We start from the raw sequence: 23,505 nt of genomic DNA, 5'->3' as shown, positions 1-23,505 counted from the left end.
TGGTTGCCTCTTCTTCAGAGGGGAAAACCAATAGTGGCAAGAACTCGCAAGATGGGAAGGCAAGTCAAAACAAGGGTGACACCACTTTCTTCGACGGAAACAAAGAAACATGATCCCATTGGTAGAAATTCCTAAGAAAAATAGATTTTGTACACATTGCCAGAGGTTGGGCTATGTGGATGAGGAGTGTCGTACCAAGCCCAAGGTCTTCCTCCTAGAAAACCACAAGAGACTGTTGCGACTGCCTCCACTCCGGCTGGCCAGGTCAATGGGGCCACGCCTCCTGCTGTTGTGCCATCTTAGCGGCTATTGATATGTGGCACGTAGACAGCCTCAACAACCTATCTCTTGTTGGGTGTAAAGTCCCTTAATCTTCGTGTGTATAAACTTATATGGGTGTGAACACACCCTTATTTGTACCCATATAAATAAATTTTATTCTTTGTGTACTGTGACTTTTCTCGTACTCATTTGTGGGATTCTCTCGCTCTCACTCTTGACATTGCTCCTGCTCCATTTTTGTCTCGCATTTCATTGCGCACTCATCTCAACAAACTGGTATTAGAGTTGCAGCAAAGGTGTGCGCGCTTCTCGAGGTAGGCAATAGGTCAGGTTGTGCAGGCGACAGCTTTTCAGGCCAGCTCGGCAATCCATCGCATTAGGCGTCCCTCAAACCAGGCAGGCGTAGGTCGTTGGCTAGTTGCACATCACATTTTCAGCAAGCGTGTGCAGGCGGCAAACTGCGTGTACCGAGGCGTTGACTTCTCGTCATGTTTCGGGCAGGCATGGGCAGACGATAGCATCGCACGACTGACGGTGACCAAGCGATAGGTCAGGCGTGAGGTGACAAGCTTGGTAGAAACCATGCGACATCATGCAGGTCAACGACATCACGTTTCGTCAATTTTTCTTTGTTATATTTTTTTAAAATTAATTTTTGCAATATGTTCCCCTTCTCACTGATGGGGGTTCACACGTGTAAGCATAGTTCTCAAATTTGTGCATATTTATGCCCAAAAATTTGGGGGTTCTCCTAGATTTGATGCTACTCATGCATAACAAACATTGGACCCGGAAATTGCAGAAATTGTGCACATTGGCCTTGAAAATTTTGGGTCATTTCATGTATCAGTGAAATTTTGCTCAATTGAGTCAAATTTATTAACATTGGTGCACATTTGGACTTGATAAATTTGGGACTTTTGCAAAATTTCGCTAAATTTGCATGTTTTATGCTCTCAGGAACATATATTAATGCAATTGGGGCAGATTGGTCAATGAAATTTTGGGGCTTTTGCTGAAATATGTGAATTTTGGCAAAATTGATGTGTGAAATGCACATTGGGGACATTGCTGAAGCAATCTTGGTGCTATAAGCAGTGAAAATTGAGTTTATTATCTCCCACTTCTGAGATTTTGAAGAAATTGCAGGGAATTTTGGTTTTTTTGTGTGTTATCAAAAGTTTTTTTGGACACATATGTATGTAGTACACATATTTGGTAGCTCCCATTGAGTTGATGTATTGCTGAATATTCATGGTGCAGTAGTATTAGTGATCACTTGCAGATCTGGGATTGTTGCAAATGTATTTTTGGTGATATTGCTGAAGTCGGAGTCACTTTGCAATGGTGTTTGCATGGATTATATGCTAAAATCTCAGTTATATTGTTGAAAGTCATTCCTTCTACTGCTATACATGAACTTGGATCAAATCTTGCTCTTATCTCCTAAAATTTTGGGCTGAATATTCAGCCTAATATTTACTGCCATAAAATACAGCATTGGTACTTGGCACTTTGTTGAACAATGGCCACTTATGCTTCTAGTAGTAGTGACATTAAATCCCTTCTTGAAATCAAGAGGTTTGATGGCATTGGCTTTGATTTGTGGAAGGACAGGATCATAGTAACATGGGACGGAGAACGGGAATGGGGTTGGGTAAAGGACCATCCTGGGGATGGGGGAAAAAGCGGCAATTAAAAAGTTGTTTTTTTTTAGTATTTTAAAATCACACTTAATCTACTCTAAGAGAGGAACATTTGAAGGACACATTTGCACCAAATAGAAGAAAATAAAGCATCATATTAGGAAATCCAAAAGACTCGTGACCACTCGTTACTCAAGAGTCAAGCCAAGGCTCAAACTACAATGACAAATGTACATAGAAGATGGGAGGAGAGTGTAAATACTAAAGCCAAAAATAAATACAAAATGTTAAAATGCCACATGATATAATGACAAATGCTAAGTATGAGGGTAAATCGTAAGTTTCAAGAGTCTAGAGTGCTCTAGAGAGTCGAGAGTCGAGACTAAGCAGTGGGTTTGACAGTGCGATGAAGCGGAATCTCCACGAACTCTGTGAAGTCCTCGACGACCTATTGCTACTCCTCACCTATGCCCTCAAGGTCCTAGAGGACCTTTTGAGGTAGCCAGGAGCAGGAAAATACCAATCAACAACAGGTGAGAGTTTCTATAGGCTGTTGAGACAGGGCAGCAAGAGTAAATGACTGATTTTCTTTAATTCTTTGCATCTACAAGTTGTTGAGACAGGGCAGTAGCAGTAAATGGCTGATTTTCTTTAGTTTTTCGCGAAAAAAGTCTGAATTTTCTCTCTTCTCAGCATTCTTTCTCATCTCCCGAATCTCGGCCTTTCTATAGCCTTGCTTCAAAGATTATAGCATTGAGATTACCAGATGTTGAGAAATTTCAGATTTCTTTGTTGTAAATCCTAATTTGTTGTAGAAATTAGGGTTTAACAGTAGTGTTGGAAAGCGTGCCAGAAAATGGAAAGCTCTAAGACTTGGATTCGTTAGTATTGAAGTTGTTTCGAGTCAAATTCAAGTGGAGGGACCAGCAAATCAATGAATTTGGGGCATTTTCCATCTCCATTGAAGTTTCGAGTGAAGGCCAATTGACTGCCTAAATCAAGAGGCAAACCAGATTGAAGACCTGCTTGTCGCTTTGGATAGTAAGGGGAGTTGGAATACCAGAAGGAATTGGGAGAATCCCATCATACATCAACTTCTTCTTCAATTAAGTTAAAGAAATATTGAAAGGGGTGCTAATTTTGGGGCCAATAGTGTGTCCATTGTCCAAGATTGTAAGTTAATTTGCAGATCTTAGTTTTGTAATAAATGTGATTGCTATAACTAAGTTGTAATTAGGAAATTATCACCTATCTACGAAAGGAAGGTTGGTTTCATATACTATGTATCCCATTGTGCAAAGCACAACTAGACGGACCCTAAGCTGTTTGCACCGGCGGATTACACTACCATTCTTCTTCACATGATACTTCAAAACCTTTCCTTCATCATCGACATCCTCGAGTGGTTGGGTAAGCTTGTACTGTTTTGTGGTGTGTTAGGGGTACCATCCCTACTCTTGTCTTATGGGTCATTGTTACTTAATCGGCTACTACCCCCTAAAATTAACTTTCCACAAAAAAAAAAAAGTTCAATGTGGTTCCACCTACCTTTGTAGGGCTTGGTCAGCCATTGGGCAGTCAACGAGCACCCTTTGTCCAATGCCTTGTTCTCTCTAGGGTGACTACTTGGATTTCCTTGGTAAGATAAACATTGCCTTTGTAGTCTTGATAAGCCACTGGACAGTCGACGTATACCCTTTGTTTGATGCCTTGGTTGCTTTGGGGTGGGATGCCTTGGGGTAAACATTGCCAGCTTTTCCTTTCAAGCTCAGTTTTGGGCTTGAGAGAGGGTGTTGAGCTAAAATACATTTTATAGCTGATTAGCATTTTTAAACAGCCCCAAAGTACACTTAATTAATGAAAAATGCAGATTTGGTGTGCGGTTTGAGAGAGTTTTAGTGGTTCCCCAAAACCCTAATTTTTTGGGGCACCCTTCAACATCTATAAATAGACATGTTGCCCACCATTCAGCCTTATCCTTTTGTGTAGGTTTCTCACTCTGCCATGCAAATTTCAGCCATTAGCCATCAACCATCCACCATATGCTATCCAACCATCATCGACTACAACCCATCATTATCCAGTCCTAGGCGGCTTGTTTTCAATCATTGCTCTATTGTTTGGAGGTCTCCATTTGTTGCCTCATCATAGCTCTTGATGAGTTTGCATTTTCAGCATTTGGTGCGAGGCGACTAGCTATTGCTATCTCTCGTACTAGGCGACTATTGTAGTACTTGCGTTTTTGTTGTCTAGTAGGTTGTCTATATCAGCAAATACCTCTCTTGTCGTCACCTCAATTCCTTGATACTTTGGTGATCAGTGTTTGGTGTTTTCCGCACTGCGACACTCCCGCTGGTGGTCACAACACTTGGGATTTGTCTCTGGTTGACGTCACTCTTCGACATTGGATTGCTTTGCCCTTGGGCATTCTGTACACTCATACATTCATTCACTTCAGAGTTTCTCCTCTGTGTGTTTGAGTTTTGAGTTTTTGCATTTTGGGTTTGAGTTTTACTTGTCGCTGTCCAAGTCTTTGTGTTTTAGTCTTGGTCTACATGTTATGTTTCCTTAGTGCAAACCCTAGCATATCTTCATAGTAGAAAGATCCTTACACCCCTCCATCTCAAATGTAGTCAAAAGCTCATGGCATACCACTGTTGGGAGACGAAAATCTCTCTTGAAGTCTATTAAATTTTATATCCTGAAAAGAAGTGGAGAAGGCCTATATCCGTCATCTTGAACATCTTGTGTAGTGCATTCTTTGTTTTTTTGACCTTGTGGGTATGATCACTTGTCAAGATGAGATAATCCACATAAAGTGTTTGTATCACTAGCCTTGTCTGAATCATTGTAGGCCTGTAATTGCAAGTCTCCCCCCTAGGAAATAATAATGCATGTGACCGAGTACCTTGCAAGTATCTAAAGATCTGCTTAATAGTTTGCCAATGTATAGTTCGTGGGCTATGCATATTCTTGCTCACCTAAGATATTACATACTGAATGTTAGGGTGTGTATTGCAAAGATAAATAAGATAGCCAATAGCCTGGCTGTAAATTGCAAGGTTAGACATCTCTTCACCAGCATGCATAGACAGCTTTAAGCTTGGCTCCATAGGAGTGCACATAGGTTTGCAATTTTGCATATTAAACCTATGTAACAGCTTATCCACATACTGTGACCGTGACATGATGAAACCATGCTGATTTTTGGAGAATTGAATCCCCAAATAATAATTTAGATAGCCCATATTTGGCATAGCAAATGCATATTTCAATTCAGCCCTGAAATTTGCAATTTTTACTTTTGAAGGTCCAATGAGCAACATGCCATCTACATAAAGAATGATAATTAGCAAGTCCCCCCCTTCATTCTTAATGTATAGAGTGGGAGCAATTGGATTGTTTTTGAACCCTTTGCTAGCCAAATATGCATCAATTTTAGAGTACCTATACAATGCTCATGTAGCAAACAAACCATGAAAATTGTACCTTGAACTCTCGTGTCTAGTGGACTGAGGTGGAGCTATTGAGCAGAGAGAATGTTGTACTTCTGAGGATCTTGAAATGAAGCAAGGTAGCCTCTAGATGTTGGATAGTAGGAAACGTAGCAGTGTATGGTATTGGGGACAGGTAGAGAAGAGAGAAAACTGCAAACGCAACAAGCTGATGATGACATGGCAGTTTGACAACTAGTAAAAACATAGGCATGATAATGTGGTAGTTTGAACAACAGCCGTAGATCATATATGCAGCAGTTCAGTAGGTCGACAGATGATGCGGCTGATCAGCAAATGCAACATAAATTGATGTGGATTGCATTATGGAGGTTGGAAACAGGCACCTGATGAAAGTAGACAGCAATGGGCAGCTTTGACTGAGATGTCCTCTACAAACAGGGTGTGGGCAGGGAAGCTAGAGGGCTCTTGAAACTTGCAAAAACGAGATTGAGCTGAATGGAGGGCAGCCTACCTACTATTTGTAGAAAGTTTTTGAACCTCGTATCCTGCACTGTTTAAAAGCTTTTTTGAACTATGCACCATTTTAGGATTTACATTAATCAAGCATTTTTAGGGCTCTTTAAGAGGCTAATTTAGTATGTAATGCTTATGTTAGCTCAACACAAGTTGACTATGAGCGGCCTTTTGAAGGTACTTGTAGTTGAGGTGGCCAAAGTGAGCATGCCATAGCTCAGTTTAAGTTTGAGAAGAGAGAAGAAGAGAAGTAACGGCTGATGAAGTCCGAGTCTTGTAGACTCGATTCTTCTCAAGACTTGCACAAAAAGCTTGTCAAGAATCTCCATCAAGAACTTGGAAAGAGTCCTTATCAAACTCGACCGTGGGACTAAGAGCACAAATCTTCTTGTTGAAAGAAGATGATATCCCAAACTCGAAGTATAGAGAACTTTTGATGTGTGGGCACCTTTGCCTTTGATAGGAACTGAAGAGTTGTCACCTATGAGAATTTTCCCATGCATCGGACACATACGAGCAATACCATTTATAGAAGAAGTCATGTGGCGAGAAGCGCCATTGTCCACAATCTACTCACGAGACTAAGGGGCCAATGACGTTGTATCAGAGGGTATTGGAGGAGCATCCTTAATTACCCCCAAATGGAGGAAGGCAACCGATGAAGAAGTTACCACCATTCGAGTCCTTTGTAGTTTTCTCCTTCTTAGTGTCCTCCTTGTCCATATCGGGATAATCCTTTCAATGACCAGTCTTGCCACAAATGTGTTATTGAGGACGCGAAAATTTATTGCTTTGCTTAGCATTTGATCAAAAGTTAATAAAATCTGCAAATGTGACTTGCACATGTGAGATGCAAATTAATTATTTCATAGTGTGGGATCTAGGACCTCGAGATATTAGTTGGTGCCAAAGAAAAAAGTTGTTATAAGTTATGTGTGACAGATACTAGGCGGAACTCGGTGTCAGATCTTGGCCTAGTCCAATTTACTGGCCACCAATTGGCCGCCTAGATCTTGGTACTAGGCGGTACTCGATGCCAGATCTTGGCCTAGACCAATTTATTAGCCACTAATGTCAGTGGTGACATTAGAGACTAGGCCTTAATTAATTAATTAGTTAATGGTGGTCTAAGGACTGATAACTCTCAAGGATACTTGGAAGACAAATTGGCCTAGCTAATATAAGTATTGGTTGGTGGAATTATTTTTTTGGACACTAGAATAATTATTAAATTAAATTTCAGAGTTAATATTTTGAAAACTAAATTAATAAGCTGGATAAATGTAGGAAAATGGGATTAGAAGGTTGCCAGTTAGCAAAAATTGCCCATGCAAGTGGAAATAACGTTTTCAGGGGCTGGTGGAAGTCTATTCCAGCCATTGTGAGAGAGAAGAAGGGTGTTAGAGAGCATGGAGATGCTCTTGATGCGATTTGCAGCCACCAAGGACCATTCCTGCAGAAGATGACAGCAGTTTGGCGCCTTCCGGGAGCAAGTGACAGCAAGAGGGGCAACAGTCTTTTTGGTGGTCCTAAGCTGTAGGTGACAGCTTCCATGGCTATTTTAATGGGGCATCAGCAGCTTTTCAGCATTTCTTGTGATGAAACTTTGAAATTTCTCTCTCTATAGCATTCTCTCTCATTCTCTTGTCATTTTCCAATTTCCTTAGCATTTTTCAGCAGTTTGAGTCATTAGAGGTGGAGATATTGAAAAATCTCTGTTGTAAACCTTAATTTACAACATAAATTAGGGTTTGACAGCCATTAGAGAATCTCGGTTGTACTCCATCCATTTGTAATAAAAGCTAAAGAAATTCTGCAAGGGACATCAAGTTCGCGGTCAACAGGTTGTTCGTTCTCCAAGATTAAAGTGGTAACATTTGCATTATCGGTTTATATAATTTTATGCTTGTTGTAACTACTGTAAAATGAGGTCATTACCACCCTCTCCGAGGAGGAAGGTTGGTTTCAAATGTGACAAGTGGAATCCTTGGCTTTATTTTGTTTGGTCTTCTTGTCCTTCTTCTTCTTGTATTGTTCTTGCCCTTCGGTTTGGAATACTGTCCTGCCAATGCTTGTGATTTGGGAGCATTCTCACCTTTGAGTTGCTTCTCTTGGTCCATGACCATCGGAACCAACTTCCTCACTTAAGGGTATCTATTCGCCCTGAAGCAATCAAGGCAGAATATAATGCACAAAATCGGGGCAGTAACTGCAAAAAAAGAGTTGTCACCATGTCCTCCGAGGTAATCACCTTTCATGCGTTTTGGACCTGCATTTGCAATTGCTGAAGGTTATTGACACACTTTTGCATGGAAGCAGACTTGGACAAGTTCAATGCCTACATTTGTATCTTTAGAATCACATGTTTCGTAACAATCATTCGATTATACAATTGGTCTAATTCTAGCTATATTTCTGGAGTAATAGTCAAATGCTTGATATGAGCTATAATAGTTGGAGTGCAAGAGAGAAAGAGGAAGGGGTAGGCGTAGGTATCCAATTTATCTCAATGTACCTATATCTTGACCAACTCAGCTTTCTCATCAACAGAATGCTTGGAGGCATCATGAGCTGTAGGATAGTCTATAGCCTTGGTCACAAGATTTGCCAAACCATAGGACTTTAGAATGGTAAGCATCATTATCCACTAGGGCCTCATTGGAGTGTTGAGTCAGTTCGGGCGTGGAGTACAATCGTTTGAAGATCACTCTTGAGCAAATACGGTTTTCTCCCTGGAGAAGTAGTATCTCTTGCATTTGGGAACTGCATGGGGGGACATCATCTTGTGTGTACCAAAGATCCATTATGAATGAGAGATAGGCATGATCATCTGCAACTGCAATGGGACGTTGGGATATTGTGAGATTGTGTATATGAGAGGTGAGCATGGGGAGAGTGAATATATAGTTCACCATGTTGGCGCCATGTTGGTGGGGCTAACATGTGAATGCTCTTGATGAGGAAAATCTGGCTATTCTATTAACTATAGCGAATCCATGTGTCATACCTATCTCAATGAGGTAGCACCCATACTTAGTATATTTTGTTGTGCCTTGTGAGATACACTGCATCCCCAAATTTGATAGGTCCAGCTCTTGTAACATCTCCTTTGATATGCCAGAAAGCATGTTTGGTGGTAGGATGTCCGGATATGAAATTCCCACAACAAGATGACATCACTCTCTCTAGATAACTAATAAATGTCCTCATCTAAAACTATATATGGTGATTGTGTCAAGAAATGACTGAGCAACTAGAGAGACAATAGGGTTTACAGGGAGGAACACAGAGTGTGTATGGAAAATAGTGAGAAGGGAAGAGAAACTCAGATGAACAAGATGATGAATGAATAAAATAATGAAGTGAATATGATACAAGGGTGCCATAGCATGAGGGATGCCTTGGAGCAAGGAGTCTGCCAAAGAAGCCTTTGAGTTTGCAAACACAGGGATGATGAGGTGTTGTATGGAGTAGCGAGACTGCCGTCGAAGAGGGGCCTCCTGAATCCGCAACGTAGGGATGATAACTGGTGATGCATGGAGTAGGGAGACTGCAGTCGAAGGGTGAGGAGCCTCTGAGTCTAGAAACACGTGTGAAGACTGATGCCGGCTGTGGGGAGTGACGTTGGAGGTGAAGGAAGAGCTAGAAACAAAATGCAAATGTAGACAATCTCTGATGATGAAAATGCTAGCAGGAAGTGTAATGCTTGATGAAGGGAAGGGGCTAGGAACCAAAACGCAAATGTCTTAGTATAGAAAGATGATGCTAGATAATGATGGAGACTCTAGGTGAGAGTAGGATCTCCAAGGCAGCAAACGCAAGGATGGACTGTCACCTGAAAGAGAAGATCTAATGCTAGGTAGGTGGATGTTGATGCCAATAGGGGCGAGCACCAAACGCAAAGGGGGAAGGGCTCTGCAAGCTATCGCCTGTGTGTGGATGATGACGCTGATAGAGAAGGTGGCAGCCCTATGGAGGAAGGAGACTGGTGCTTGGCAACAGGGATGGTGGAAGGAGATGAGGAAAAGAAGATACGAAGGTCTCATGAACAAAACAAGTGTAGTGAGTACGATGTTGTGCCGCTATGCAGACACAATGTGAAAGACTCTAGAGTGTATCGTCATCCGGTTTTCTTATTGATCTAGAGAGTCAACGCTATCTTAGTCATTAGTGCTAGTGTCCATAGTATGGTTAGTTCCAAAATAAGGGATTTTTGGACAAGTTTAGCTTTTTAAAAAAAATATTTTGGATGTTATTTCTTGTAAATATTCTAAAAAGCTGTCCAAAACTTTTAGGTTAGGGTGATACGCAAAAAGAAAGTTGCTTATTCAACTAGTTTGGGAGATCTCATGCAAAAAGAAGGGCTTCCGAAATTGTGTGGTGTGTGATCGTAGTTTACAAGCAGCAAACAACGCTCTGAATTGGGAGGAGTGATCTGGAAGAATTTTGAGCAGGTGGCTTGGAGTTTTACCCCCCTTTCAAAGCTAACAGAACTATCAGATTTGGGGTCTGAGCAGCAAAGAAGAAGTTAATGTTTGGTGCGTGTTTTTGGTCTACCAGGGAGCTCGAGGAGATCTAATACTTGGAGATTGCTTCCAAGTAGTCCTAGACAAGGATTTTGTTCATCTTCTCAGGTTCTATGAATACATAGTGCTTTGATTCGTTGAGCTTTGTCTTTATCTTGTGTATCTCTTGTCTATTTTTTTCCTTTTATTTTATCTTCTATTCTCTACTTGCTTCTCTCTCTGATTCTCGATGGATATGACCTTTTGACTAAAATCCCTTCGACATTGGTGAACCCGACGTGAAAGGTCATCGGAAGGAAAGACAGGATGGGAGAATCTTCGAGTACAATTTCTAGTGATGTTTTGCAGCAATTAGTGCAGAATATGAACATGCTTATGTAGATATAACAACAACAACAATAGGTGATGCAGGCTTTTGCTCAAACACGAACTATTGTGATAAATGCTCTGTTGACAATAAAGCGTGAGATGAAGTTGTTTAATGGTAGGAATATATCTACATATTTGTGTACCTATGCTCAAAAGATTGAGTTCTTTGGAGTGGCTAAACTTGCATAGAGCCGGTATTTTGTACGAGTCACTGTACATGAATTGAAAGCTGGAGTTACTGAATTGTACATGCAAGATGTTGACTGGGTAGCTTTCAAGAAGACACTCAAGGAAGAATTTTACATTGAAGATACCATTTTGATTATCTGCAAGACGTTCTAGGAGTGGATTCTACAATTTCAATAAGGATCTTGTGGCTACAGAGTTATTAAGAGAATTTGAAAGTCGGTTTGAGCAGTTAGATCTTGTAGAACAACAAGCTTTTGCAAGTTAGAAAATTGAATTATTTCTACAGGTGGCAAATCCTGAGCTTCAAGAGAAGCTTGATGATTTGTTAAAGGAGACTATAGAGACAGGGCTTAAAACAGAGTGGAGGCATGTTAAGGAAGCTGTTATTTTGTACAAGCCACTGTACATGAATTGAAAGCTGGAGTTACTGAATTGTACATGCAGGATGTTGACTGGGTAGCTTTCAAGAAGACACTTAAGGAAGAATTTTACATTGAAGATACCATTTTGATTATCTGCAAGACTTTCTAGAAGTGGATTCTACAATTTCAATAAGGGTCTTGTGGCTACAGAGTTATTAAGAGAATTTGAAAGTCGGTTTAAGTAGTTAGATCTTGTAGAACAACAAGCTCTTGTAAGTTAGAAAATTGAATTATTTCTACAGGTGGCAAATCCTGAGCTTCAAGAGAAGCTTGATGATTTGTTAAAGGATGAGACTATAGAGACAGGGCTTAAAACAGAGTGGAGGCATGTTAAGGAAGCTGTTACTGCACTGGTGAAAAAGCATAGAAGAAAAGAAAGATTGGATGTATCTAGCTTGTCCATTGTTACGGGCAAAACAATTGATGTATTTGGTAAGCCATTTGCTTCTATGGCTGTACATGTTCCGACTGTTAGGAAAGATGTATTAGATGAATTGGTTAAAGGCATGTGGGATCTTCAGTTGAAGGTTGCAAAATTGGATGAGAAAGAATAAGAGGAAAGGAGATAGGTAATAGCACCTAAACCAGGGAAAAGATGTATGTGGTGTGATAGTTTGCAGCATGAAAGGAAATATTATGTTGGTTATCAAGAGGCCTTGGTACGACAGCTCATCTTTTGGAAAGATAGCAAGATCCATGCACAAGAAATGGGATTGCCTCTTGCTTTGAATTTTGGAAAGGGAGGTGTGCAAAGGTTGTTGGAAGACTTGGCTGTTCGAAATGCTTACATGGTTGTACATACTTCTACGTTTGATCTACAGTTGGATAGAATGTCTCACCAAGTGATGGTTGGTCCGAATGTTGCAATATGGACACATGCTTTACATGCACCTAGAAAGAGAAAAGTTACTGGTAGTGAAATGTCTCATGCAAAGCAAGACATTCGTGACATAATTGGTTGGGAATCACTGATAGATGCATATTTAGTAAAGTGTGAAACATGGATGTACTTGTGGAAGAAAAGCAGAAGAGACGTAAAGATAATGTAGGGATATCTAAGAGAGTGACAGGAAGTGTGGATCTTCCTAAAGTTGCAAATTAGTTACCTCACGAGCATGTTATGGAAGAGGTTGGGCAGGAGCAAAAACATGATAGCAAGCAAGAGGGCAAGCAACTTGGATATAAGCTACAATTTGATATTGAGATAGCCATGGATGCCTTGAAAGATCCTATAGTGGAAGAGTCAGCCATTGCATCTATAGATTTTCTTAATGTATTTGAAGAGATTTACGAAGCCCGTGTTTTACTTGATGCAGGGACTCAGAGGAAGATTGATGAAGTGCTAGATGCACATGATTTACAAGATACAGTTATCATTTCTGAGATAGTTTATGAGCTCGAGGATATACCTTTAGAGGATGTTAGATGTGATGCTCCACAAATGGAGAATGTTTCGGATGCTTTATCAAAACCCTTGATAGGCAATTCAAACATACTTCAAGATATGGATTGCTTTACTATTTTTGGTAATGGGTCAACATATGTTGGATGCAAGTGAGACAGTTTATGTTTGATGTGGTACATAATTGCCAATATAAGCAAATTTTTATGTGTTGGACTTTGAAAGAGCAAGCATGTTGCTATGTACTTGTTGATGGGTGTATTTTGAGCATGTATATAGAGGTTCCATAGCCTCTAGTGTATGATGCGCACCCAAGGCCTTATGATCCTAGAGAGGGCACTAGGTTTGGTTCAAGAGTTATGTAGATATTGAGTATTTTGATCTATGATCCAAGAGGATGCCTTCTTATGTGCATGATGAGCGACAAGTTGACGCTATGGATATTTGACCCAGGTGGATACATCGGTGGCACATATCGGAGCATGTGCAGGTTCAGAGGAGGTGGATGTCGCGCTGCTACGCGGACACTGTGAAAAACTCTAGAGTGCATCATCATCCGGCTTTCTTGTTGATCTAGAGAGTCAATGATATCTTAGTCATTAATGCTAGTGTCCATAGTATGGTGAGTTCCAAAATACAGGATTTTTGGATAAGTTTAGTCTATTTTTGATATTTTGGATATTATTTCTTGCAAATTCTAAAAAGCTATAGAAAACTTCTAGAATAGGTTGACATGCAAAAAGTAAGTTGCTTATTCAACTAGTTTGGGAGATCTCATGCAAAAAGAAGGGTTTCCAAAATCACGCGGCCAGCGATCATAGTTTACAGATAGCAAACAACACTTCGAACTGGGAGAAGGTGTGATTTGGAAAAATTCTGATCAGGCGTTTGGGTGTTTTGCCCCCCTTTCGGAGCCAACAGAACCATTAGATTTGTGGTTTAAGCAGCAGAGAAGAAGTTAATGTTTGGTGTGCGTTTTTGGTTAACCAGGGAGCTCGAGGATATCTAATGCTTGGAGATTGCTTCCGAGTAGTCCTAGACAAGGACTTAGGTTCTATCAATACACAGTGCTTTGATTTATTGAGCTTTGTTTTTATCTTGTGTACCTCTTGTCTATTCTTTTTCTTCTCTTCTATCTCTTATTCTCTACTTCCTTCTCTCTTTGATCCCTAATGGATACGACCTTTCAACTAAAACCCCCCCGACAACGGGTGTAAAGTGATAAAGAATGAATGGGAGGTGTTGTATATATAGGCATGAATAGTCTCGAGTCTTGCTCACTGAAGTCTTTTGAACGGCGCTCGGACACTCTTGGAACGTGTCTCCATCTTGTGTGTTGACTCCCATCTATATCCAATCACAAGTTGAAGTGTGCTATGTGGCTTTTGGTGTGTTTGTGAGTAGAAGATGATATGTTTATCTCTGAAGTTTGCTCAGATGCACCTATGTTGAAAGCCAAGCTTCCTTCTTTGAAAGGGTGGTAATGACCTAATTAACACTTAATTACAGCAAGAAGCAAATTCACATAAAATGAAATGCACACTTTACCACTTAATCTTGGACGGTCAACACTCGTTTTGTCAGTGCAGTGGTGCGGAAGTGTATGACCAAGATTGAGAGGTGGAGTGAACATGGAGAGGAGAGAGAGAGAGACAGAAGAACGCAGATATGTAATATGAAGAATGTTGAATAAGGAATACAGATATGTACACGGGCGCAGTTCGTATGTCTACATATCTCCACCTCGATGATTTCACCCTGCTGTACACCTCGAAGTCTGCAGCAGCCAGCACGATCTCTGCCCCGAATTGAGCCAGAATCTGTGATCAGAGAATGCCAAAGTGTGCTGGAAATCTGCTATTTATAGCATTAAAAATAGGCAGCAAAAATAGCAATCGGCTTGCCAAAACTGGCCATCTTCACTAGAACCAGCCGACTACCTGTCCAACTACTGTTGACGTGGTGTTCTGATACGGCTGTTGATGTGGCTGCCTGTCCAGGGGATGACTAGATAACTATATCTCTAACACCCCCTCTTAGATCTTAAACATGTTGGGTATAAAGTCCCTTTGGCTGTAAAGTCCCTTGATCTTCGTGTGTATAAGCTTACGGGTGTGAACACACCCTTATTTGTACCCTAACATATAAATACATTTAATCTTTCTAGTTGACTCATCTTGGGATTCTCTCACTCTCTCTCTCAATACTTCTCCTACTCCATTTCTATCTCGCACTTCATTACACACTTGTCCCAACAAACTAGTATCAGAGCTGCAAAAAGAGTGTGTGCTCTTCCTGAGGATAGTGCAAGTCAGTTTTGCGCGTGCAAAGGAGGAGTCAGGCCGTTCACCTTTCAGCCAGTCAATGGGCAGTAGGCATTTATCTTGACTAGTCGACCAGTCAGCTTCGTTAGTTGTACTTCTTTAAGCCAACGTGGGCAGCAAGCTAGTTGGCGACGGTTGTTTTGACCAAATTGGTTAGGCGCAGGTCAGGAGCCGACTAGTGTGAAGTGATAGGTCAAGCATGACAGGTCGAGCGTGGCGCAATAGGTCGGGTGTGGCACGACATGCTAGACTGTTTTCTTTGGTCAAAAATTTTAAATTACATTCTGCAGACTATTCTCCTTCCCATTGACCAGGCTTCACACGCATCAGCACAGTTCTTAGATCTGTGCATAAATATGCCCGAAAATTTGGGGATTTTCCCAGATTTGATGCTGGTCATGCATAACAGTGACATTGGACCCGGAAATTGTAGAAATTGTGCACATTGACGTTGAAAAATTTTGGGCTTTTCATGTAGAGTGAAATTTTGCTCAGTCGAGCCGAATTTAGTGACATTGGTGCAGTTTTGGACCCAAGTAATTTGGGGTTTTGCAAAATTCTGCAAAATTTTACTAAATTTGCTTGTTTTATGCTCTCCGGAACACATATTAATGCAACAAGGGCAGATTGGTGAGTGAAAATTTGGGGCTTTTACTGAAATTTGTGAATTTTGGCAAAATTGATGTGCGAAATGCACATTGGGGACATTGCTAAAGCAATCTTGGTGCAGTACACATGTTTGGCAGCTCCCATTGAGTTGATATATTGCTGAATATTCATGATGCAGCAGTCTTAGTGATCACTTGCATATCTGGGATTGTTGCAAATGTACTTTTGGTGTTGAAGTCTGAGCCACTTTGCAGTGGTGTATGCATGGATTATATGCTAAAATCTTAGTTATATTGTTGAAAGTCATTCCTTCTACTGCTGTACATGAACTTGGATAAAATCTTGCTCTTATCTCCTAAAATTTTGGGCTGCAATTAGCTGAATATTCAGCCTAATATTTACTGTCATAAAATACAGCATTGGTACTTGGCACTTTGTTGAACAGTGGCCACTAATGGTTCTAGCAGTAGTGACAGGATGCAAGGCATTTTGTTTCTCAAGGAGTGTGATGATACTCTCTTGGAAACTAAGCTTGTAGCTATTGAAACCAGCCTTTCTTCTTAGAATGGGTGGTGATAACCTGATTTAAGAGTTAATTACAGCAATAAATAAATGCACATAAAATGAAATACACACTTTACCATAACATTCTTGGATGTGTCGCTTGTGGTATTTCTTTAGCTTCCATTCAATTGGAAGGAGTACAACTCGAGATTCTTCAATCTCCTCCTGCTAACCAATTGTTTTATTGCTGTCATAAATGATCAGCAAGCCTTTCGGGTCATTTGCCCCTTGATTCACCCAGGACTTCTTCTTCAATTTGACCATTGGTTGGCCAAATGCTGCCCCAAATCAATTCGGGATGGGCTGGCTCTTGAATCCCTTGATAATCTTCAATTATCAGCTGCTGATTTCAGTCCCTTGAGCCTTCAATCTTTGGCACAGATCCCAAGGTGGTTGCTAAACCCTAATTTCTGCTGTAAATTAGGGTTTATTGCAGAAATTACAGGTTAGCCCACCGAAAATGACTAAAATCTCCTCCAAATGGCTGAGAATTGCTGAGAATGGCTGAGGATAGGCTGAAGGAGATGAGAGAATGCTGTAGAGAGAGAAAATTTTGAGATTTGTCGCGAAGAATTGATCAAAATCAGCTGCTGCCCTGCTGTACCAGCCCCAAACGGATGCATCAACAACAATAGGAGCATCAGAGACTGTGATCTTAAGGAGAAAGTGCATCAGCAGTAATTGTCAGCTTCCCAAGGTCAAGAATATGCAATCTCCATTACCAAAATGGTCTCCAATGGCTGGGAGCCCCAAAAAGTGGCAGCAACAGTCCAACACCTCTTTCCAACAGCTCCAAAATGAAAAAAACGAGATTTTCCTCTCCCTTCAGTCCTATTTAGCCTTTCCTCCACTTGCATGGGAAAGTTTTGCCAAGTGGCAGCTTTCTTAATCCATTTTCATCAATTTTCAGCCATTTAACTAATTTATAGAATTAATTAATTCAGCCCTTAATCCATGCCCAGAAAATTGACCTTGCCCATCCAAAAATTAATTGGCTAGGCCATTTGCAACCCAAAGTGGTCACGTGCATTAATTGACCCTTGGAGAAGCATTAATCCATTAATTAATGCCTAGTTTCTAGTGCCACCACTGACACTTAATGGCCAATTAATGGTCCTAGGGGGAAACTGACACCATAGTTCACCTAAGAACCTACAAGTATAACTTGTTACAACTTTTGCCTTTGATACCCATATTTTTCACAGGGTCCTTGGGCCTTCAACTGTAAAAAAGTAGCTTGCACCTCACATGTGCAACACATGTGCATCTTTTAATTGCACATTTGATTAATCCTTTAATCAAATGTCAATTAAACATAAGCAAAGTATCAAATTTTCACGTCCTTGTGACAGCCATGATAGATGAAGATTGCATATATTAAAATGGTTGTTTGATGATGTACTTACAAACATTTGGCGTCTTAATATGGCTTATGCCATATGAGATTGGTTGATGGACACTTATGAATATACAACTCCAGTAAAGCGAGTGTATCTTATGCGTAAGCCTGTGAACATTAAGTTGAATGAGTCTAAGTGAGCATCCGAGCATTTGAGTGCTTTCATAGGGATTTTGAGTTATTTTGCAGGACCTTAGTTTGCAGCCCTTCAATGATAAATTGAAAGCTATTTTCTTGTTGACGACTTTGCTTGATAGCTGGGAGTCTTTGGTTGTTTCACTAAGCAATAACCCTGCTTTAACCTTTGATGGTGTTAGGGGCTCTATTCTCAATGAGAAGTTTAGAAAAAAGTCCAATGGACAAAGTAGTGGTTCATCCTATCGTCTTAGAGACGGGTCAGAGAAGAGGAGCAATGCATGAAATAAAGGCAAAAGTAGGAGTAAAAGCAAGAGCAAACAACAGGATGTTACTTGCTATTAGTGTGGGGGTAAAGGGTATAAAAAGCACAACTGTTAGTACTTCAAGAAAGAGCTAGAAAGAAAGAAACAGTAAGGAAAGAAAAAGAAGGATGATAATAAAGATGATGACAACTCTCCCTCAAAAGAAGTTGCAATGGCAAATGTTGCATCTAGTGTGGTCATTGAAGAGCTCTTTGACAGTGGAGAGATACTTGTTGCAGCCTCATGCAATGATGTAGATATTATGGCAGCAATAGGTGATATGCACATCACTAAGAGGGAGGTGATTGATGCCTTACTTTCAGCTCATGATGGGCTGTCCTAATCATGGATAGTGGACGGCAGTGCGTCCTTTCATGTTTCTCCCTCTTGTTACAATATAGGCATGGGAATTCATCCTAAGCAAGGGCATATGAGGGCAGATGGATGTGAATGGCCTTAAGAGGTAGGGGAAACCCTAACCCTAGCTTGGCAAAGGCTATATAAACAGCCTATGGGTCACTATCAAGGGTGAGATAGAGTGTACCCAAGTTGTACTTTGAGCAACTCAGTAAGTAAGATTTTATTCTTGTACTTTGAGCTCTCATCTCCCTCTTGTGCATATTTTTCTTGTTGCAACTCTGATTTTCCACATGGTATCAGAGCCTCCTTTGATCCTTTCAGCTTCCTTTAACCTCAGCTTCACTAAGTGCAAAAGAAAAGCTTCATTCTCTCATCTTGGATCTTCAACCTCCATAGTGAGGTTGACCCCTTGACCTTGGAGGACCTGGGGAAGCCAAAGGAGAGCATTTCAGCTCTTGACCTCAACTGAGGATTTTTTCCCCAACACAAGGGGACCAATCCTGGCACATTAGAAGGCAACATTGGGCGGCATGGAAGGCGGCATTGCGCAAATCGTCAAATCAACACAGATCTGCAGACGTCAACTCCTAGAGCTCAGCACGGCTTGTAGACGTAGCAATCCTACCAACCACTGTAGGGCTTTCAAAGCCCCCCCAGTGGGCTATCTCCCTCTAAGAGGGTTTGGTGAAATTCTTCTTGTGTGGTGGTTACAATCAACCAAACCCCAACTGTTTGTTTCCTAGCAGCCATAGCCAGAAAGCTTCAAGCTTTTTTATTTTTCAAAATTTTCAATGTATGAGTACTAATAGTGATTCTAATCACTGATTGATCTTCTCCAAAGTTAGTTGAAGGTTTGAAAGCTCCATTTTAAAGTTCTTACCCTCGGTGGACCTCTTTAATTCATCAAACAATCCACATCTTACATCTCAAGTGGCATAAACCTTGAGATGAGTGCTTGTAAGCACTAATGTTGCATTTTACAATCATGTTGCTAGCTAGATATTGACTCAATCTGGTTTTTTATTAGAAAATTAAATCCATCAAAGTGCTTTATAACATTTATCCCTTTCTGCTTGGTTGTAAGATTATGTGTACAATTATAAACACATAGACCATATCCCAATATTAGTCTGCTGGTACATTAGAGATATGAGTGTTATTGTACTCTCCTCCGATTCATCCAAGAGCATAGAGTTGATTGATAAGCCGTGCTCCGCCAAAAAATCCTCTAATAGGCCCCATTATCGGGAAGAGCCTGAAGTCCAATCAAAGCTCACCTCGTTAAAACCTAGAAAAACAGTAAAGCCTAAATCAAGGGTTGTTCGAAGAACAAGACCACCTCAATCTTATCTTGAGATATTGCATATGTATGATTTTCAACCGTTTTCAACTCTACAACTTTAAAACTTGTTTATCAATTCTGTTATTCGGTTGTACTTGGCCACCTGTAAAGGATTAGACATTGCCATTACTTAAGGCAATTGGTAAGACCTTCCTATAATGCATAGTAACAAGGGATGGAGGGGACGGTAGTGTGGGACGGGGGGACGTAGTCCCAGGGACGGGACCGGGCGGGGACGTTCCAGAATGGACAGACGTCCCGTCTCCGAGTGGGGACGCCAGTATGCCAAGCGGGGACGCGTTCCTGAAACGAGTGCGTGTCAGGGACGCCAACTAGGGACGGCCCAGGGAGCTGTTGGGCCATTTTTGAAAAAAGAAAATTTGATTGTTTGGCTGCCAACGGCCATTTCCGCCATGCTCTTGCCAATGTTTCCTATATAATGCTCCACTCTCAAGCTACACTCATACTTCAATGCCAAGAGTCTCAACTTCTCAAGGCTCTTTCTCTCCCTCACAAGTCTCAAGTCTCAAGGTTAAAGGCCGGCGTGCTCAAGGCTCTTCCTCTCCCTCTCAAGTCTCAAGTCTCCACTCTCTCCTCCCTTGGGCCTCTCAAGTCTCAAGTCTCCACTCTCTCCTCCCTTGGGCCTCAAGCCTCAAGGCTCAAGGCTACCCTCTACATTGTACAAGCTCTCTCTCTCTCTCTCTCTCTCTCTCTCTCTCTCTCGGGCCTCCAGCCTCAAGGCTACCCTCTAAGGCTTAAGCTCTACTATCTACATACATTGTACGATGTACATGTATTATATTACATGTTCATTGTTACTACATACTACATAGTACATAGACTATACTACTTAGTACTATAGTCTATAGTACATACTACATGCTCATTGCTCTACTATCTACTCTCTCTCTCCCTCTCAAGTCTCTAGAGTCTAGACTCTTCTCTCCCTCCCTTGGGCCTCATAATTCATTGCTCAAGCCTCAACTTTCAAGGCTCAAGGAGTCAAGCCTCAAGGGCAAACTTCAAAGGCTACTTCTCATCAAACTTTCAAAGTTTCTATCATCTATGGCATCTTCATCGGCTTCCCCATCTACAAACCAATCCACATCTACCGCGGCATCCACCTCTTCATAAAATGATAATCATGAAGGAACCACCGGCCCCACTCGAAGGAGAAGACCCTCGATACATCGATGGTCATGGTGGGGTGAGGTCGATTGCCCTATGTATGGTTTGGGAGGCAATGCTAGAGCATGGATATGCAAACTTTGTGGATACAAACGTAGTGGTGGTGCCAACAAGGTGCGAGCTCATCTCTTGAGCGAACCCGGGAATGAGGTGAGATATTGCACAAAGGTGACCCCAGAGAAAAGACAAGAGCTTCTTGATAAGCTCGCAATCTATGGAGTGGCCGAAGCGGCAAGGCGATCTCCACAAGTGGCCATTGATTCCAATCTCATGGTGGGGTTATGAGGACGTCCTATGGAGGCTAGCGGTAACTTGGGTAGAGGTGTGCCATCACATACCTTCCCATCGACACCTTTTGCATATAGCCCATCCGCATCGACCACCCCATCTTTTCGTCCTCGCCAAAGTACCCTCGAGGAAAATTGGAATCCTCGCTTGAAAGAAGAGACGGACATGGCCATGGCTCGTTTCTTCTTTCATGATTACATTGCTTTCCGTGCGGCTCGGTGAGTTTTTAGTGTCAAGTGATAAATAATAAATTATTATGTTCATTTAACATTATTATTTATCATTATATTGATTCCTAACATGCTCTCTTTGATTTATGAACATTGAATAGGTCTCCATACTTTAGAGCCATGGTTACAAAGATTGGGGAATATGGTTCTTCCTATGTTCCCCCCTCTTCGAAAACCCTTCGCACCACGCTTCTCGAAAAGGAGAAGAGGAGTGTTGAGGCTGCTGCGGCAAATATGAAGGAGCTATGGGCCAATAATGGTGTCACACTTGTGGTGGATGGATGAAGTGACACCCGCAAGCGGTCTATTCATGGAGTGGTGGCCTACTCTCGTGGAGAGATGTATTTTGTCGATTCACATGACGCCTCCGGCTCTGGGAAGTCCGCTGATGTGCTTGCTGCGGAGTGGGCAACAGGTTTAGAAACCATGGGAGCTGAGAATGTGGTGACCATTTGTGCAGATGGCGAACCGGCAAATCGAGCAACAGGGAACATACTTCAAGCCACATATCCTCACATCACCGTTTCTTTTTGCATGGCCCATTGTCTTAACAATCTCATCAAAGACATTGGGGCCCTACCATGGATAGCTCTTGCCATGGATGAAGCCAACAAAATTGTCACCTTTGTTCTCAATCATGGGAGGATTCGCCATGAGTTCACCAAGAGGTCAAACCTCTCTCTGCTCAAATATTCAGAGACACGGTTTGGTTTCAACTTTCTCATGTTAGGCCGCTTGTCCACATGTAGCGGGGCATTACGAGGACTCTTCCTTAGTGATGAGTTTTCTAGCATTCCAGAGGTTGCCATAGCAAGGGGACAAGAGTGCAAAGCACGAGCAAATGACACGGCATGGTGGGAAAGTGTGAAGCGCATTGACACCATGATCAAACCAGTCATGGACCTCTTGAGGGTTGTCGATGGCATGTTGCCATGCATCGGCAAGGTATATGAGGCCATGGATTGGATGATAGAGTGCCTCAAGGTTTATGTTCTTGATGAGGACTACGATGAGATCAAATCCATGTGTGTGACAAGATGGGATGCCTACTACTCCCCTCTCCATGCAGCAGCCTATATGGTGGATCTCGAATTTCAAGGTTGCAAGCAGGAAAAGGACAGAGAGGTTAGCAATGGCTTCAGGATTATCTTGGATCGTCTAGTGCCAGACATAGGTATCAGGCGCAAAATTAGAGATCAATTGCAATTATATCGTGAGAAGAAGGATAGTTATGGATTGCCAGATGCACAGATGGATCGCTTCAAGATCGGCTCAGCACTTTGGTGGGAGGATTATGGTGTAGATGGTCCAGAGTTGCAGTGATTTGCCATCCACATTCTCTCACAATGTTGTAGCTCCAGTTGCTTGGAGCAACTTTGGTCAGTGTATAGCCACATCGCCTCTAAGAAAAGGAACCGCCTTGGAGTGCATCGTGCCAATGATTTGGTCTTTGTGAGTTCCAACTTGCGAATGCTTTGCAAAGGCATGGTGAAGAAAGTCGATTCATTCATTGAATGGGAGCAGGCACAACAGGATCTAGAGGTTGACCCACTTCACACAACTGAGATTTTGGAGGACCTTGAGGGCATAGGTGAGGAGGAGCCACAGGTTGTCAAGGACTTCACAGAGTCTGTGGAGATTCCGCTTCATCCCACTGTCCGACCCACTACTTAGTCTCGACTCTCGACTCTCTAGAGCACTCTAGACTCTTGAGTCTTACGATTTACCCTCATACTTAGCATTTGCCATTATGTCATGTGGCATTTTGACATTTTGTATTTATTTTTTGGCTTTAGTATTTACACTCTCCTCCCATCTTCTATGTACATTAGTCATTGTAGTTTGAGCCTTGGCTCTTGACTCTTGAGTGATGAGTAGTCACGAGTCTTTTGGATTTCCTAATATGATGCTCTATTTTCTTCTATTTGGTGCAAATGTGTCCTGCAAATTTTCC

General features: G+C 41.6%; 1 protein-coding gene and 1 pseudogene across 3 annotated transcripts in view; both read left to right on the top strand.

The window, feature by feature from the left end:
- The window catches only part of LOC148035829 (uncharacterized), a 65,208-nt gene that overhangs the window by 3,203 nt on the left and 38,500 nt on the right, over positions 1 to 23,505 (top strand). The window lies entirely within an intron of this gene.
- On the top strand, positions 20,091 to 23,225 carry LOC148035830 (uncharacterized; annotated as a pseudogene).

The sequence above is a fragment of the Lygodium microphyllum genome, chromosome 5, assembly GCF_053477565.2.
Source record: "Lygodium microphyllum isolate KBCC chromosome 5, Lygodium_microphyllum_v1.1.10, whole genome shotgun sequence".
NCBI classification, from domain to species: Eukaryota; Viridiplantae; Streptophyta; class Polypodiopsida; order Schizaeales; family Lygodiaceae; genus Lygodium; species Lygodium microphyllum.
This window is presented reverse-complemented; position numbering and strand designations above follow the sequence as displayed.